The 15,049-nt window shown below is 46.5% G+C and overlaps 1 protein-coding gene and 1 pseudogene across 3 annotated transcripts in view; one reads left to right on the top strand and one right to left on the bottom strand.

Annotated features, from left to right (window-relative positions):
- The window catches only part of RORA (RAR related orphan receptor A), a 442,115-nt gene that overhangs the window by 66,736 nt on the left and 360,330 nt on the right, over nt 1-15,049 (top strand). The gene's annotated exons all lie outside the window — the stretch shown is intronic.
- LOC136659841 (5S ribosomal RNA) lies at nt 13,724-13,840 on the bottom strand (annotated as a pseudogene).

The raw sequence follows: 15,049 nt of genomic DNA, 5'->3' as shown, positions 1-15,049 counted from the left end.
CTCTGTTCTCTGACACGAGGGCAAAGAGAAAAAATGGATCTCAGGAGGCAGCGTTAACTGGACTGTCCTGTGGTTGCAAGAAGGAGTGAGTAATTGAGCTTGGAGATGATATATGTGGAGGTCCTACAATAAAATGTGACATTACGTACAGTATGGGAGTAAGTCCCATTGGACTCAGTGGGGCTCACTTGAGAATAGCAATGCCCTAATTCAGGGCCTGTAAGGCTGTGCAAATTGGGTAGGAGTCTTCAGCATTCCTCTCTCCAGTCTTTCTCCCCACTCTCCATTTCACACAAAGATCCTCAAAACTCCAGTCCAAATTATTGCATAAAATTGAAACAGTGGAACCAAAAGTGTTTTCCCTGTTTGGCAGGGAGCCTCAGTGCACAGTGATGCCTCTCTAAGAATATTGAAACTCTCTTTTCACCCTCATTTTCCCCAGGAACATAAGCATCTGGGGACTTTTGTGGTCCTTTTTAAATTTTGAACCACTGCAGTTCAATGAGTATATCCAAACTACCATCTGCGAGTGGTCCCATTGTGGCTACAGTCATCAGCCCAAGGACAAGGAAGAGAGAGAGAGAGAGAGAGAGAGAGAGAGAGAGAGAGAGAGATGGGGCCTCCAGTTTTTTGTATACAAGAGTGTCAGGACAGAGCTGCCTGGGATAGGTCAGGAAATTCATAGCTTATTCATAGTTATACCATGTGGTGAGCCACTGTACCAACAGGTTAGAGCATCTCCATAGGCAATAAAGGATTCCTGAATTCTGGAATGACTCAGCTCACCAAGGCTGGTCATTGACTGGCTGCTTATTGAGAGCAGAACTTCCTGTTCATGTTGGGATCTTGCCTGGGCAATGGTAGCCATGACAGCGCTGACTGACCAAGCTCTTAGTTTCTAGGTCAGGGGTGCCCAAACCCTGGCCCTGGGGCCACTTGCTGCCCTTGAGGCCTCTCAATGCAGCCCTCAGGGAGCCCCCAGTCTCCAATGAGCCTCTGGTCCTCCAGAGATTTGTTGGAGCCCGCACTGGCCCGATGCAACTGCTCTCAGCGTGAGGGCAACTGTTTGACCTCTTGCATGAGCTGTGGGATGAGGGCTTCCTTCACTGCTTACTGTTTCATGTCTGTGATGCAGTAGCAGCAGCAAAGGAAAGGCCAGCCTTACTTTGTGCAAGGTCTTTTATAGGCCTTGAGCTATTGCAAGACCTTCATTCATTCATATAAGTTCATCTTTAATATATTCATTTATGTAAGCTTATGTATATTTATTCAAATTTTAAATGTAAATTAATTCTTTTTCCCCCGGCCCCTGACACAGTGTCAGAGAGATGATGTGGCCCTCCTGCCAAAAACTTCGGACACCCCTGTTCTAGGTGATGTCTGCCTATAGTTCAGCTCCTATAAGGAGTGCAAATGCTGTGCTTCCAGGTGCAAAAGCCCAAAGGATGTTTCAGTTGGTTTTCTTTTTCTGCCTTCATGCTCACATTTTCTGCCTTCATGCTCTTGATGCCTCATATGCTGCTGCAGCAATTTGCAACCACTGTGCCATGGCACATCGGTGTGCCATGAATGGTCAGCAAGTGTGCCTTGCTGATTGTCCAAAAACTGATAGTATGCCCTGTCAATTTTAGCACATTGCCAGTGTGTCATGAGCCTAAAGTTGTCCTATTATGTCAAAAGCACGAAGTCTTTGGTACAGTGAAATCAAACCTCACTTGTCCTTGTCCTCCTCCCTTGTGCAAAAGCACTACTAGGCAACATTTTTTGCCTTGCACTGCGGATGCTTGCAAGGGGTACCTAAACTCAAAAACACTTAAGAGTGGAATAATCCCATGTGTTCAAAGATACCAAACAGGTGATTGCATAGGTGAGCATCTAAAAATTTAACTCCTAATTGTATGTCATAAATGTTTTCTGGTTATTGTAACTACATCAATGAATAGTCACTGCGGATGTGACTGTGCTACCTAACCAGTGCATGATGGGAATGTAATAAGTGGCAAAGGTGTCACCAGATCTTAAAAAAAAACGAGGAGGAATCTGGGGAACTTGGGTACAGATCTGTAGATCTGTACACATTGAGTGTCCTTCTCAGTCACTCTATAAGAATTGTGTTCCTTGGAGCAGTGAGGGCTTCCGTATCTCTTGGGGATTGTTGCACATATGTCTGCATCTTCTGTCTGGCATTAAGGAAGTGCCCAGCTGTCATCAGCTAGTAAGAGCCCTGCTGGATCTTACCAGTGGTCCATCTAATCTAGCATCCTGCACTACAGAGTGACCAAGCAGAAGCTTTCAAGAGATCCACAATCAGAGCATGAAGGCATGAGCCTTCCATTGCAGTTTTTCACCTGTAATGGACAATTAGGGGATATACTGCCCCTGATCCTGGAAATTCCATGTAGCCATCATGGCTATAGTCATTGTAAGCTACTCCTTCATGAATTGTACAATCCCCTTTTCATGTCATTGAATGCCCATGGCTGTCACCGGATCATATGGCAGCCGCTTTCAAAATCAATTCAACTTTGTGTAAAGGCCTGCTTTCTCTTGCCTGTCCCAAATCTGTGGCCAGTTACTTTCATTAGATGAAGCTAAGTTCTAATATTATGAGGGAGGGAGAAGAACTTTTCTCTTCCTGCTTTGCCAACACCATGAATAATTTTGTAAATCTCTATTGTATCCACCTCCTTCAAGCAATCTTTTTTTTTTCTTCCCCTAATCAAGAAAAAAATCCTGTCCCTGATCATTTTGCATAAGGACTCTGGGATCTTGTCATCTTCATCAGAGGAAGTACTCATGTCAGCGTCCTGTGATGGGGAATATGACAAAGAATCTCAGCTCATAAAATGATCATAAAAAGAATCTAAGATCTTAATATAGGCAATGCTTTTGTCTGTTGGCTGCGCTCAACTCGGTGGTACGATCAGCAATGTGGGTTTGTAGCGATGTTGGTTCAGGAAGCCGGTAATACACCCACTCCTTGATCCCATAAATACATCTCTGTGATGAAGTTTGAAAATGTGACTTTCTTAAAAAAAAAAAAAATTTGAAAGAGTGTTTATAACTTTCTGATGCATCTCTTGGCTTCTTAAGATGAAAGGCATCAGTGAACTCACTCTCCTCTGATGTGATTTAAAAATAAACAAACAGATAGGAGTTTCGTAAGGAGACTGTACTGTGTGTGAGTGGGGAAGGGGGAGAGGGGCTGGCCCTGTTTAGTGTTTTGAGAGCCACAAAAGTTTTGCACCGTGGAGTGGGGGGAAGTGTCTGGGGGGGAGGCAGAAACAAAAAATCACCCATGTTTCCTTGACAAGCTGCATGTCACAATTTTCAGGAGTACCTTCTTTCATGTATTATTCATTCTGCAGAATTCTCCAGCACAGATTGGGGTGTTTGCTAGCGTGCTGATTTAAAATACTAATATCAGTGCAACCTGGTCGAGGAGGGCTTGAACTGTGAAAGCATTGCTGCTGGGGAGTGGCGAGGGCATGAGAATACAAGACCTTTGAACCCTGCCGGATCAGGACAAAAAGTGGGTCCATCTCCACAGGAGACGACTGGATCCCCCAATGGGAAGCCCACAAGGCAGGCGTGAAGGCAACGTCCCTTCTTTATTATTTGTCTCCAGTGTTGGGCATTCAGAGGTAACTTGCCTCTGCACATGGAGGCTCCAAATAGCCATCATGGCTCACAGCCTACAGCAGAACTGTCTTCCTTGAATTTGAATAATCTCCTTTGAAAGCCTTTTGAATTAGTGACTATTATGGCATGTATTTGCATATGGGCAGCAGATAAACTGAGAGAACACCCTCAGTCTCCGAGATCAGAACTGGGGAGTATGCAGTTGTGTCCTGTCTCTGAGTTACAACAGCCATGCTGGCTCTCGGTCAGTGTCTCATTGTGTCTTATGGCATGTATATGTGTATGGGCAGCAGATAAACTGAGAGAACACCCTCAGAGCCTCCTATGTTAGAACTGGAGAGTGTGCAGTTGTGTCCTGTCTCTGAGTTACAAGAGGGAACCACAGTGGCCATGCTGGCTCTCAGTCAGTAAGCCCGAGAGTATGTCTGGACTCCAGCAAACAACTGCACAACTCTGCCAGTCTCTGCAACCAGCCGGAATGAATAACTGGAGCCATACAGGCAAGAATGTGGCACAAAAGAAAAACATCAAGGCAGGTCATGCACCAGATATAGATCAACTCTGTTTACATGTCAGTTGCAAGCAATCAGCTTTTTTTCAGGGTCATCCTGCAACCTTTTGTGGCCAAGATGGAGAATTTGCATGCCATGGGAATGTCTCCTGCACTGGAGTCTCAGTGGAATGGAGTAGGGCAAAAGAATCACTGGACCCACTTGATCTTTTGGGATAAGATCATGAAAACAGCTTTGCTGGATCAGGCCAGCATGACAGTGGTTTGGCAGTCGGCTGCCTCAGGGTAGCTCACAAGCAGAGCATGAAAACAACAGTTCCCCCTGCTGTTTGTCCTGAGCAAATGATATTCAAAGCTATACATGGAGGTCATGAGCGTGCAAAGAATTTCAAGGCATAGACTCTGGGCCTCTCTTGCAACAAGAGGCTAACTGGCATCAGTGCATAGTCTATTCTGCAAGCTGGGTCTTTAATCACTTAGCCACAGTTCTGCCACAAAGCATGAATCCAAGACTTCCCCTAATGATAAGGCTCAGGGTTGGACACAGACCAATATGTGGCTAACCAGGACCTGAAGCCTGAGCCAACAAGCTGCTGCATAGAATGGGCTTTCGATCTAAATAGATGGCCTTCTCTGTGTTTGATAGTGTGCTTCTCTGGATTGATATATCTCTCTTTGTCTAATTTAGAGAGAGCTTCCATTACTTTTTTTTTCAAATGGAGGCAGAAGGATTCATATGTGCTTACAGGAAGATTTGTTTGCCAAGATTTAGCTGCTGCAAATCTGGGATCTCCTGGGCTTGGAAAGTCTGCCTGTACCCTCTCGTTCTTTATTATGGCTCCCTGACAACCCTCCCCATTGACTCCCCTTTGGAGTTCCACTGTCAGAATTGCATCAGCCATTCCCTGCTGGGGTCTCCACCCAAAGTTCTTACACCTGTATCTCCCAGCAAACCTTCTGCAAGTCTCATAGCGCTCTCCAAGCCTGCTGAGTTCCCCACCGGCCCTTTCTCCTTGTCTCTTTTGCAGCCTGTCCCTGCTTCTGTGTAAGACCAGCCTTATTATTCCTTTGCCTTCTCTGCTACTCCTGAGCAGAATACCCAGGCACTGCTGGGAAGGGTCTTTCCATCATGCACTGCAGCCAAAATGCTGCACTTAGAATCACTTGCTGGCAAGGCAGATGCCAGCTCACTGCCATCAGGGCCAGCCTGCCTCTGTCTGCTGATCTCCTTCACCTCCCACTTTCTGGATATGAAAACAAAGAGGGGAATGAAATAGAAGAGGAAGGAGAGTGCGGAGGAGAATGATGGCCTATCTTTCCCCTCCCCTCCCCTCCCCTCCACACTTCCTGTTCCTCTCTGTTCTCATCTTCCTTTTTTGCAGCCAGGGACTGGAAAAGGAATGATAGCAGCAGCTGGCACATCGCTGGGGAAGGCGAGTGGCATTTGGTGCCCTGCCTCAGGTTACCTGCAGGTGTTGGGCTGACCCTGCAGTTAACTCCTGATCACCATTTTACAGCCGGATCCTGTTCTTGTTGACTCAGAATCCCACTGGATTCAATGGGGCATGCATGTACTCCCAAGTAAGCACGCGTAGGATTCGGTGGCAATGGAAACATGGTGTTAGCTTATCAGTTACACTCTGAGTGTCTGCGTACCCACCATAATCTTGCAGTCTCTATATATGCATGTATCCAACTATATTTATAGAAGAATGTCTGTGAAGTGTGAAAAAAATAAGCCTTTGAAGTGTCAAGCCATAAATTCTGGAGGGGAAAAACAGATTTTTTTTTTCTTCTCCTGCAGGAGGAGCCTGCATTTCATGTAGAACTGTCTTAATTTGCCTAAAATATTTTCCCCATAGGCTACAGCAGTGGAAAATAATAAGGCAAAGGAGGGGAATTGACATGCCTCAATCCAGAGATGTTTATGTGCTGGGGCTTGCATTTCTTTTTTTTCCACTCTCACTTTTCCTTAGCCTTTCATCAAGTTCAGCTACATATCAGAAGCCGGGAAGACAGAATGTTGCTGCCTGAGGATGGCCTGGATGCATCCAGAGTATTTTGCTGATGTTTGGGGGCTGGAAGGAATGTTCTCTCTCTTCCTCTCTCTCTGAACTCTTGGCTTACCTGGCCAGCAGCTCTCGTCTTCAAAGTGGGCCCAGAGTCACAGAGCACACGCTCTGCATGGCCTCTCCAGTTCAAAGAATCTCAGTAGCTGGGCTGGGAAGGACCCCCTCCCTGGGACCCTGGAGAGCCAGTGCCAATCAGACTCGAGACAATAATGAGCTACGTGGACAGATGGTCTCTGACTTGGTTTCAAGACAGACGTTGTCTTCTTTTCCCATAATACCAGAACTTGAGGGCATCCGACTCTGTTGATTGGCAGGGAAAGTCAGAGGCTTCACACAATGCATGATTAATTAAATTATAAGAAGTTAATCCACTGACATAGGCTGGCATGATGGCCAACTGATTTAGAGGGATTAAAAGTGAATCAGGCACATTGGTGGAGGATGGGTCTATCATTAGCTAGGAGTCACGATGGCTACATGGAACCTCCTTGTTCAGGAGTAGTATGTCTCTGAATAGTAGTTGCTGGGAGGCAGCACTGAGGGGTAAGGCTCTTGCCTTCACATCCTGCTTGTGGAGTTCCACTGGTTGGCCACTGTGGGATGCAGGATGAATGGCGACATGAACCTTTGAACTTATCCTGCAGGACTTGTCTGATATTCTTAAGGTAGTTTCTTATAATGTAGGTGCTGCCATCTTGGATCTCATTGTCTCAACTTAGTGGTCATATCAAACATGTGCGGAGAATAGTAGTGTCCATTCCTTCAGTCACTGGTTTTCAAATACGGCTGTGTAGAGGGCCCCTCGTTCTTCCATAACAGCATAAATAATGTTCTGTACACATTTTAGAGTCACATGTCAGAATGGCCTCTTTGAGGTTTATTTTGTGTACCTACTTCCCCTATTGCATCTGGATTTCATGACTGTTAACTAGGGGCCATTAAAAGATATCATTCAGAAGAACTGGAATGGTTGGTGTGGGTGTTACTTTTGTCCCACCCTTTACTGCCTTAGGCAAAAAAAGGGCTACTTTGTCTTTTGGAAAAGCATTTGCAGTTGAGCTGCTAGTTGGCTGAAATCAGTAGATTGATAATATTACTGTTAATTGGGTAAGAAAATAGCTGAGGCTATGATAAAGCAGACCTAAGACCTCTGGCACACCAAATGCTGCCATCCCCTTGTACAGTGTTGTGCTGTGCCAAATGGATTTGGAAAGGAATAGTAGGGCAGAGGAGAGATGAGCGGAACACTAGAACGTCTCTGATGTTCTAGCCCACCATTCATCTACTCAGGATGCACCAGGGCACCAGGATGCAGGCTTTTGTTGCCTTGTGTGCTCCCTGAAGCATTTGGTGGGTCACTGTGAGATACAGGAAGCTGGACTAGATGGGCCTTTGGCTTTTCAGTGGGGCAATCCTAACTCTGGCCGGAGCCAGCGCAGCGATCCCTGTGCTGGCTCAGAGTGTCATAAATGTGCTGTAAGGCATGTCTGCAATGACTTGCAAGCCAGCAGCACCACTCCAACGAGCTGCTGCGGCCTGCCGGCGCTGCATCCAGGAGCAGTGCTGGCCAGCACAGGTAAGATTGTGCTGGGTAGCGCAAGGGCATGGGTGAGAAGGTGGTGAATCGGACCCTGGAAGGGGCAGAATCAGCAGAGACCACCTTTGTCATATTCTTCTCAGGCCAGGCAGCCTTATATGGGACTTCCTGGATTTTCACCAGCTAAATAGATGGTGCAGATCGAGAAGCCCTGTAAGGGTGGCTGGGGCATGACTCAGGGTAATGGGAAATATACCCCCTTACCCCGAAGAGAACTGCAGCCACCTACTAACCTGTGCTGGGTACTGTTAAGGTGTTTAATAGTGTAGGAATGGACTACGAGTGGCTATGATCACATGATGCTGCTTATTGATTAAGAAGAAAATGTCGGTTCACCATTCTGTTTTTTAAACGACCTGACCATAGCACGTCTATAAGAATTAACATAGTAATTAATTGCTATGTGAATTTCCTTTGAGTTTGCCTGCTGACCCTGAATTAAGGAAGCCGCCCCCCTCCACATCTGGTGTCCTCCAGAAAGAAAAGGTGGTTAGGGCTCCTAGGAAATTATTACTCAGCACAACTAAAGTTAAAGATAATCGACTGTGAGCCCAATCCTATCCAACTTTCCAGCTCCGGTGTAGCCACAATGCAGTCCCATGGTAAGGGAACACATGTTCCCATACCTTGAGGAGGCCCCAGTGACTGCACTTCTACCACAAGATGCAGCATACACCCCACTGGCACAACTGCACTAGCACTGGAAAATTAGATAGGATTGGGCCCTGACTGATTTAAGCTACTAAAAGTGCAATCCTTTATGGAAGTAAGCCCCATTGGTTTCAATGGGACTTACTTCCACCAGGTAAGCGTGTATGGGATTGCAGCCTGAATACATTTAAATGGTTGGGAGCCATTCTTTGCAGGGTCTGAAGTGTTTGGGGAGGTAATGTGATTGTCACGAAGAGTTTGAACCACATTAAAGAAGGTGGTAATTAAGACACATGCAACTTTGCCTCGATTATCCAAGACTGTTTTGGAACTGAAAGTTTCAACTTGTTACATCCCATTTTATATTGAAATGTATTAAAGATTCTGTTTAATTACAAGACATTAAAGCTTCAAACGGATTCTTCAAAGGTATCAGCGGGTAAAATAACTACTGACTTAGCTGAAATCCAACTTCATTAAGACTGCTCATATGGCAGAAGGAGTCCTAATAAGTTTTGTTCAAAGATAAAGATCTTTGGATATTCCCCCCAAATGTAACTCTATCGGCTTTGATTCTTGCTAATTGCAGATTGCTGTCCCTATTTACGTTGGCTGACCGCTGGATTTGTAGGATCCCGCGGTCCTGGAAGCTGTAAAAATCACAAGGGTTTCCTGCAGCAAATTGAGGGCAGGATTAAGTAAATTGTGGCAGGGAAATTATGGAATTGAGCTGCAATGGATATAGCTATATAAATCATGTTCACTTCTCATGTTACGTATTAAGACACAGGAGCGACACATATGATGCATGTACATTTGTTTTTTACTAATACCAGAGGGTGTGCATTTTGGTAGGGCTCAGGAAGATGAATTCACTCTGCCTTCCTACCCACATGTTCTGTTGTTGTTGTTTTACCCCAAATAGATAACTCATTCTGTGCTTCTTGGGGGGCTGCCAAATACAGTGCAATCCTATGCATGTCTGCTGAGAAGTAAGTCCCATATATTTCAATGAGACTTATGGCCAGGTCGGTGTGTATAGGATTGCAGACTTATAGCACAGTCCTATGAATTAAATTAGATTTACATAGGATTACGTGTGTAAAGTGTGTAAGTGAACCAGGCGGGCAGCCCAATCCTGAGTTGTCCATTGCGCCGGGACTTGTGCAGCAACGAAACGGTTGCTGTGGCAGCCTGCCGTAGAATCCAGACACTCATTGTTGAACCCTCAGCCCAACACAGAGGCTCTGGATGTGGTGGAACAGAGCTCCACTGATCCTCCCTCCCTCCCAGCCTGCTCCCTCCCTGGCACACCTCCTCCCCACCTTCTCCCCACCCTCCCTGCCTCGCTTTGCCCCAGAACACTTCCTCTCTGCCTCCCCCCACATCCCCACTTACTTCACCACCGCCTGGTGGTCTGCACGACTGCTGAGCGGCGGAGCACCAGTGCTCCACCGGCACAGCTCCAGCACTGGGCCGGTGCTGAGGGCTGCAGACATGCCTTATGGCACGTTTACGACACTCAGGGCCAGCAGAGGTATTCTGGGGTGAGCAGGCAGAGGACCGTCCCAGAGGCAGGCAGGGAGCGGGAGGTAGGGCTGGGACCCAGCTGTTATGCCGGATCCCAACCCCATTAGGTTGGTTACATCCATACCCCTTTTAATGAATTAATTTTGTATTATAACTGATAATTAATTAACACATTTCTAAAATGTATGGTTAAGTTAGGTGGGGATACTTTTTCAGTCTTCTTCAGATGGTGCTTTATAACAGGGGTGTCCAAAGTTTTTGGCAGGAGGGCCACATCGTCTCTCTGACACTGTGTCGGGGGCCGGGGAAAAAAGAATTAATTTACATTTAAAATTTGAATAAATTTACATAAGTTTACAATATATTAAAGATGAACTTATATGAATGAATGAAGGTCTTGCAATAGCTCAAGGCCTATAAAAGGCCTTGCACAAAGCAAGCCTGGCCTTTCCTTTGCTGCTGCTACTGCATCACAGACGTGAAACAACATGCAGTGGAGGGAGCCTTCATCCCACAGCTCATGCGAGAGGTCAAACAGTCGCCCTCACTCTGAGAGCAGTTGCATCGAGCTAGTGTGGGCTCCAACAAATCTCCGGGGGGCCAGAGGCTCATTGGAGACTGGGGGCTCCCTGAGGGCCACATTAAGAGACCTCAAGGGCCGCAAGTGGCCCCAGGGCCGGGGTTTGGGCACCCCTGCTTTATAACTACGTTCTCTGACAGTCTAGCCCAGGGGTTCTCAAACTGGTGGGTCACAACCCACCAGCCTGACTGTAGGTAAGTGGAAACCCCTCTCTTGTCCCTGACAGCAGTGTGTCCCTGGGGATCACAGTGCTACCTTCTCCACACCCTTGCAACAACAACTTCCTGAGAGTTTGAGAACCGATGCTCTAGCCCATTGCTCTCTTCTCCTCCACACTTCCCCTTTTTGTTTCACACCCCTCTTTTCAAATTCAAGATGCAAGAGGACCAGCAGCAATGGAGACAGTAAGTGATGCTCTATTGGGCAATGGATGGAGCTTGTAGTGTATTGCCTGAGGCAAGGGGAGGTCTTTGTTCAGACCTGATGCCCTCTAATCTATTTCATTCTGGGTGGCTTGCAGTTTTGTTCAATTTTTTTGTTTCCATATGAGGTATAACGCTCAGCAATCTGCTTCCATTTTCTTTGTTGTTCCTTTCATTGTTTTTCTCATTTCCCCAAAAGAACAGTTGCTGTTTTGTCCTAAGGAAGTCTCCCCCCCCCCCCCCGCAGTTTTAATGTGCAAGGAACATTCTTGGAGCAGGACATAAAATAAAAAGAGGTTCCCATTATTTCTACTCTGGCTTCTGCGAGCACCAGATGTGTGTTCTGATTTTCTGCCCAGCTGGAAAGCTGTTCAACATTAACAAGAACTTATGAATTCTCATATTCATTTTTTATCATCCGTTTATCCTCTTTTAATTCATAACATTGAATGATCATAGAGGAGTACGGAATCTTTGCAACGGCCTGATTGCCTTCCTTTCCCTTTACACAACACCTGTTAAGGATGTCCAAATTCAAGGATGCTAAAAGTTGCATTGCCCGAATGGAAGCAACAAGTTTAGGATTTCCAAAGACAGCATAAGACCTTTCAGCACCTGAGTTGTCAAACCATATGTTGTCACCCCTTTACCTCGGAGCAGGATAACCAGTGCTTCTGCTGCTTCTCCCTCTCACTGGTTTTGAAAGGGGGAATAGCGCAGAAGTGTGGAGGAGGGGAGAGTGGTGTGTTATAATGTTGGAGACATTCACAAGCCCACCATCCGTCTCCACACTGTCTCTTCTTCTCTGTTGCCGTCTTCCTTTTTGAAAACAGGGAAGATGCAGCAGGGTGAGCTTTTTAAAATTATGATTTAAATGACCCAGAATAAAAAGTCAGGGCGCAATCCTAACCAACTTTCCAGCACTGACCTAGCCACAATGCAGCCCAAGGTACGGTAACAAACATGCCCTCACCTTGAGAAGGCCCCCTTGACTGCTTTCCCACTGCAGACTGCAGTGCATGCCCCATTGGCACCCCTATGTCAGTGCTGGAAAGTTGGTTAGGATTGCGCCCTTAGTTTAATGAATTTATATCAAGCTAGGCATTCACACGTTGAATATTTCCTAAACAAAAGTGTATACTGTTTGAACCAAGCTTGAAAGCACACTGATTTACAATACAGCCTTTATGCTGCCTAGAGGGTGCAACTTAACTACCTATCAATTAACACACTTGTAAAGACACTGAGCAAGACCAGTTATTTGTAGAACAATTGCACCGCAGAGCTTTTCAGAAGCATTGATTGTCATTGCATGGAACTGCGCCTTTCCGTGACATGGGAGGTCATCAGCCTTTGTAATTTGAGTACTCATCAAATGGTGGAGCTTCACCAGTGAGAGGACTAGTGAACGAGGGATGGCACTGATATTTCACAGGGTCCTTCCCATGGAGAAACATCTGAAATGGTTCCAGGGCAGCCCAACAAGTTTGTATGAAAATGAATAAAATTTTCTCTGTACTTAGGATTGGTACGGAACTTCAAGCAAAATGAAAGTTGAAGCAAATTTCAAGATTCCTCCCATGGTGCAAAGCATTCAAGAATTTAAGGAAAGTCAAACAAGTCCCTGTAAGGCAGTGAACATAAGAACAGCCCCACTGGATCAGGCCATGGGCCCATCTAGTCCAGCTTCCTGTATCTCACAGCGGCCCACCCAATGCCCCAGGAAGCACACCAGATAACAAGAGACCTCATTCTGGTGCCCTCCCTTGGCATCTGGCATTCTGACATAGCCCATTTCTAAAATCAGGAGGTTGTACATACACATCATGGCTTGTAACCCGTAATGGATTCCCGAACTGTGGTTCCCAAACTGTGAACCGTAGCTCCCTGGGGAGCCACGGAATCCAGCCAGGGGAGCAGTGGAATCCTTTCAAGAAGCCCACTGCCCTTTACAATGTGTAGTGGAGATGTGGGGCTCCCTGTGTTCATTGGCATGTAGGTGTTCTCTGGAAAGGCGAGGAGGAAATGCAAGGAAGTGGGAGGCAGGGGGCCTGACCTTCATGCGTTGACTCACTGTGATCAGGAACATCTATGGCTGAGAGTCTCCAGTCTTTTCAAATTCCCTTATGGTATTTTGATCATGATTGGTAGGATGCCTCACATTTTATCCTTCAAAGTAATTTTTCCTCATTATATTTTTACTCCCAACTTAAAAGAGAGATGAACCACCCCCTTTGGTATCAGATGGCCATAAGTACTTGCAGCTGTTTACACTGTAAAGCTCATCAACCACAATTTAGATACATCTCCACAGCCATTACCACAAGTAGAAAACAATATGGAAATAGATCCACTAATTGAATCAGAGCAAGCAAGGGCAGCTTGGAAGGAAGGCCTGAGAGACAAAACTCAGTGATGGGAAGAGATTTGTTTCTCCAACCTGGCATTGTCTTTCTCCTCTCAAATGGGGAAATGCATGTCCTTCATTCCTTGCTGGTGGAGGAAATGTTTCTCTGGCTGGTCAGAAGGTTGATTGAAGGCAATGTCAGGGAACAATCTCATGGATGGACAGCTGTTTTCGTGGAGGATGGGGTCTGGGGCTGGTCAGGTTGCCAGGGGCTGAGGGCCCACACCAATCAGAGGACCCACCCAGCAGGGCCAATCCTTGAACCTACCAGTACTGGTTGGCAACCTTCAGTCTCGAAAGACTATGGTATAAGCCTACAGCACCTGGTATTCCCAGGCGGTCTCCCATCCAAGTACTGACCAGGCCTGACCCTGCTTAGCTTCCCAGATCAGATGAGATCAGGTATGTGCAGGGTAACAGTTGCTGCTCTACCAGTACTGGTAGCAGTAAAACCTATTGACATGAACAAGAGCTCCACCAGAGTTTGGAAGAACTTCCCAGTGGATTGTACCCTTCAGCCATCTGTCCAGCTCTGGTATCTTTAATGAGGAGCAAAATCTGTTTCCTGGGTCAGCTGCTTCAGCTTGCTTCAAGTTTGGACCCTTCTACAAAAAGTTCCCTTACATCATACAAACATGGTCCTTAGATTCCATGGACAGGACATAGCTCTACCCACTTCTATGAGACTGTCATTACTTGCAAACAATACACTGCAGATGTATTCTTTTCCTTTCAAGGAGAAGGATCCTCCAACAGTGTCAGCACCAAGTCACTGGAGGCCCTGGGACGAAGTCCCAAACTTGGGCCCCCATGGCACATTGGTGGTCCCTCCCCAATAAGCAGCCACTTCCTCCCACCTTCACAACTGGCTAAGGAGGGCGTCCCCTGGAGACTTCATGATTGCATAGGGACATCTAGGAGACATTCGCATTTGTAGATGTGTAACCAGGCTCAGTAGCAGCAAAGTCTCTCAGCTCTGCCTTAGCCTTCCCAGCTCATCTGGCCTTCCTATTCCCCCTCCCCCTCCAAGTTTACGAGCAGCGGGGAGAAGGGGGGGGAGGTGATGGCTCCTCCCTACTCACCAAAGGGACGACACAGAGACCTCTGGGGAATGTTCCCATTTTGGGATTGAGGGTGCCGGGTGCTTCAGCAGCACGAATCTCTTGGCCAGTTTGTGCTCCCACTGTCAGAACTGGGAAGTTCAAGGGAAGGCCCTACTGCCAACCTGACTCTTGATGTTGCCCTGATTATGGTACCTGCCTTATAAACCACAGCCAGTACCAGACACTTTGAGAAAATGGATTCCTTATGTCAAGACCCCAGGGTTTTAAGTCGTTTTGTTTAATGGTTTTTAATAAATGGGCCTGGAAAACCCACATCATCCAGGCTCTCCTGACAGAATGGCTACAAAACAGAAAATGCTTTAGCAGTTGGCTCTCCGCCCCCAGCTGTTCAGAGATGAGACAAAGGGTACTTTTTTCTTTCTTTCTGGAGAGGTGCTAGACTAACGTGAATTGACAAGCAGAAGGGCGAGAGATCAGCTGGGGTCTCACCACAGTAAACTCTTGTTTTATGAATGAAACGCAGCCAGCCAAGGACTGCAGGACTGTCGACTTGGAGAACAGAAAACTTTCTGG

The sequence above is a fragment of the Tiliqua scincoides genome, chromosome 8 (genome assembly GCF_035046505.1).
Source record: "Tiliqua scincoides isolate rTilSci1 chromosome 8, rTilSci1.hap2, whole genome shotgun sequence".
In the NCBI taxonomy this organism is placed as follows: Eukaryota; Metazoa; Chordata; class Lepidosauria; order Squamata; family Scincidae; genus Tiliqua; species Tiliqua scincoides.
Note: the sequence above shows the minus strand (reverse complement) of the source record. Positions and strands in the feature narration are given on the sequence as shown.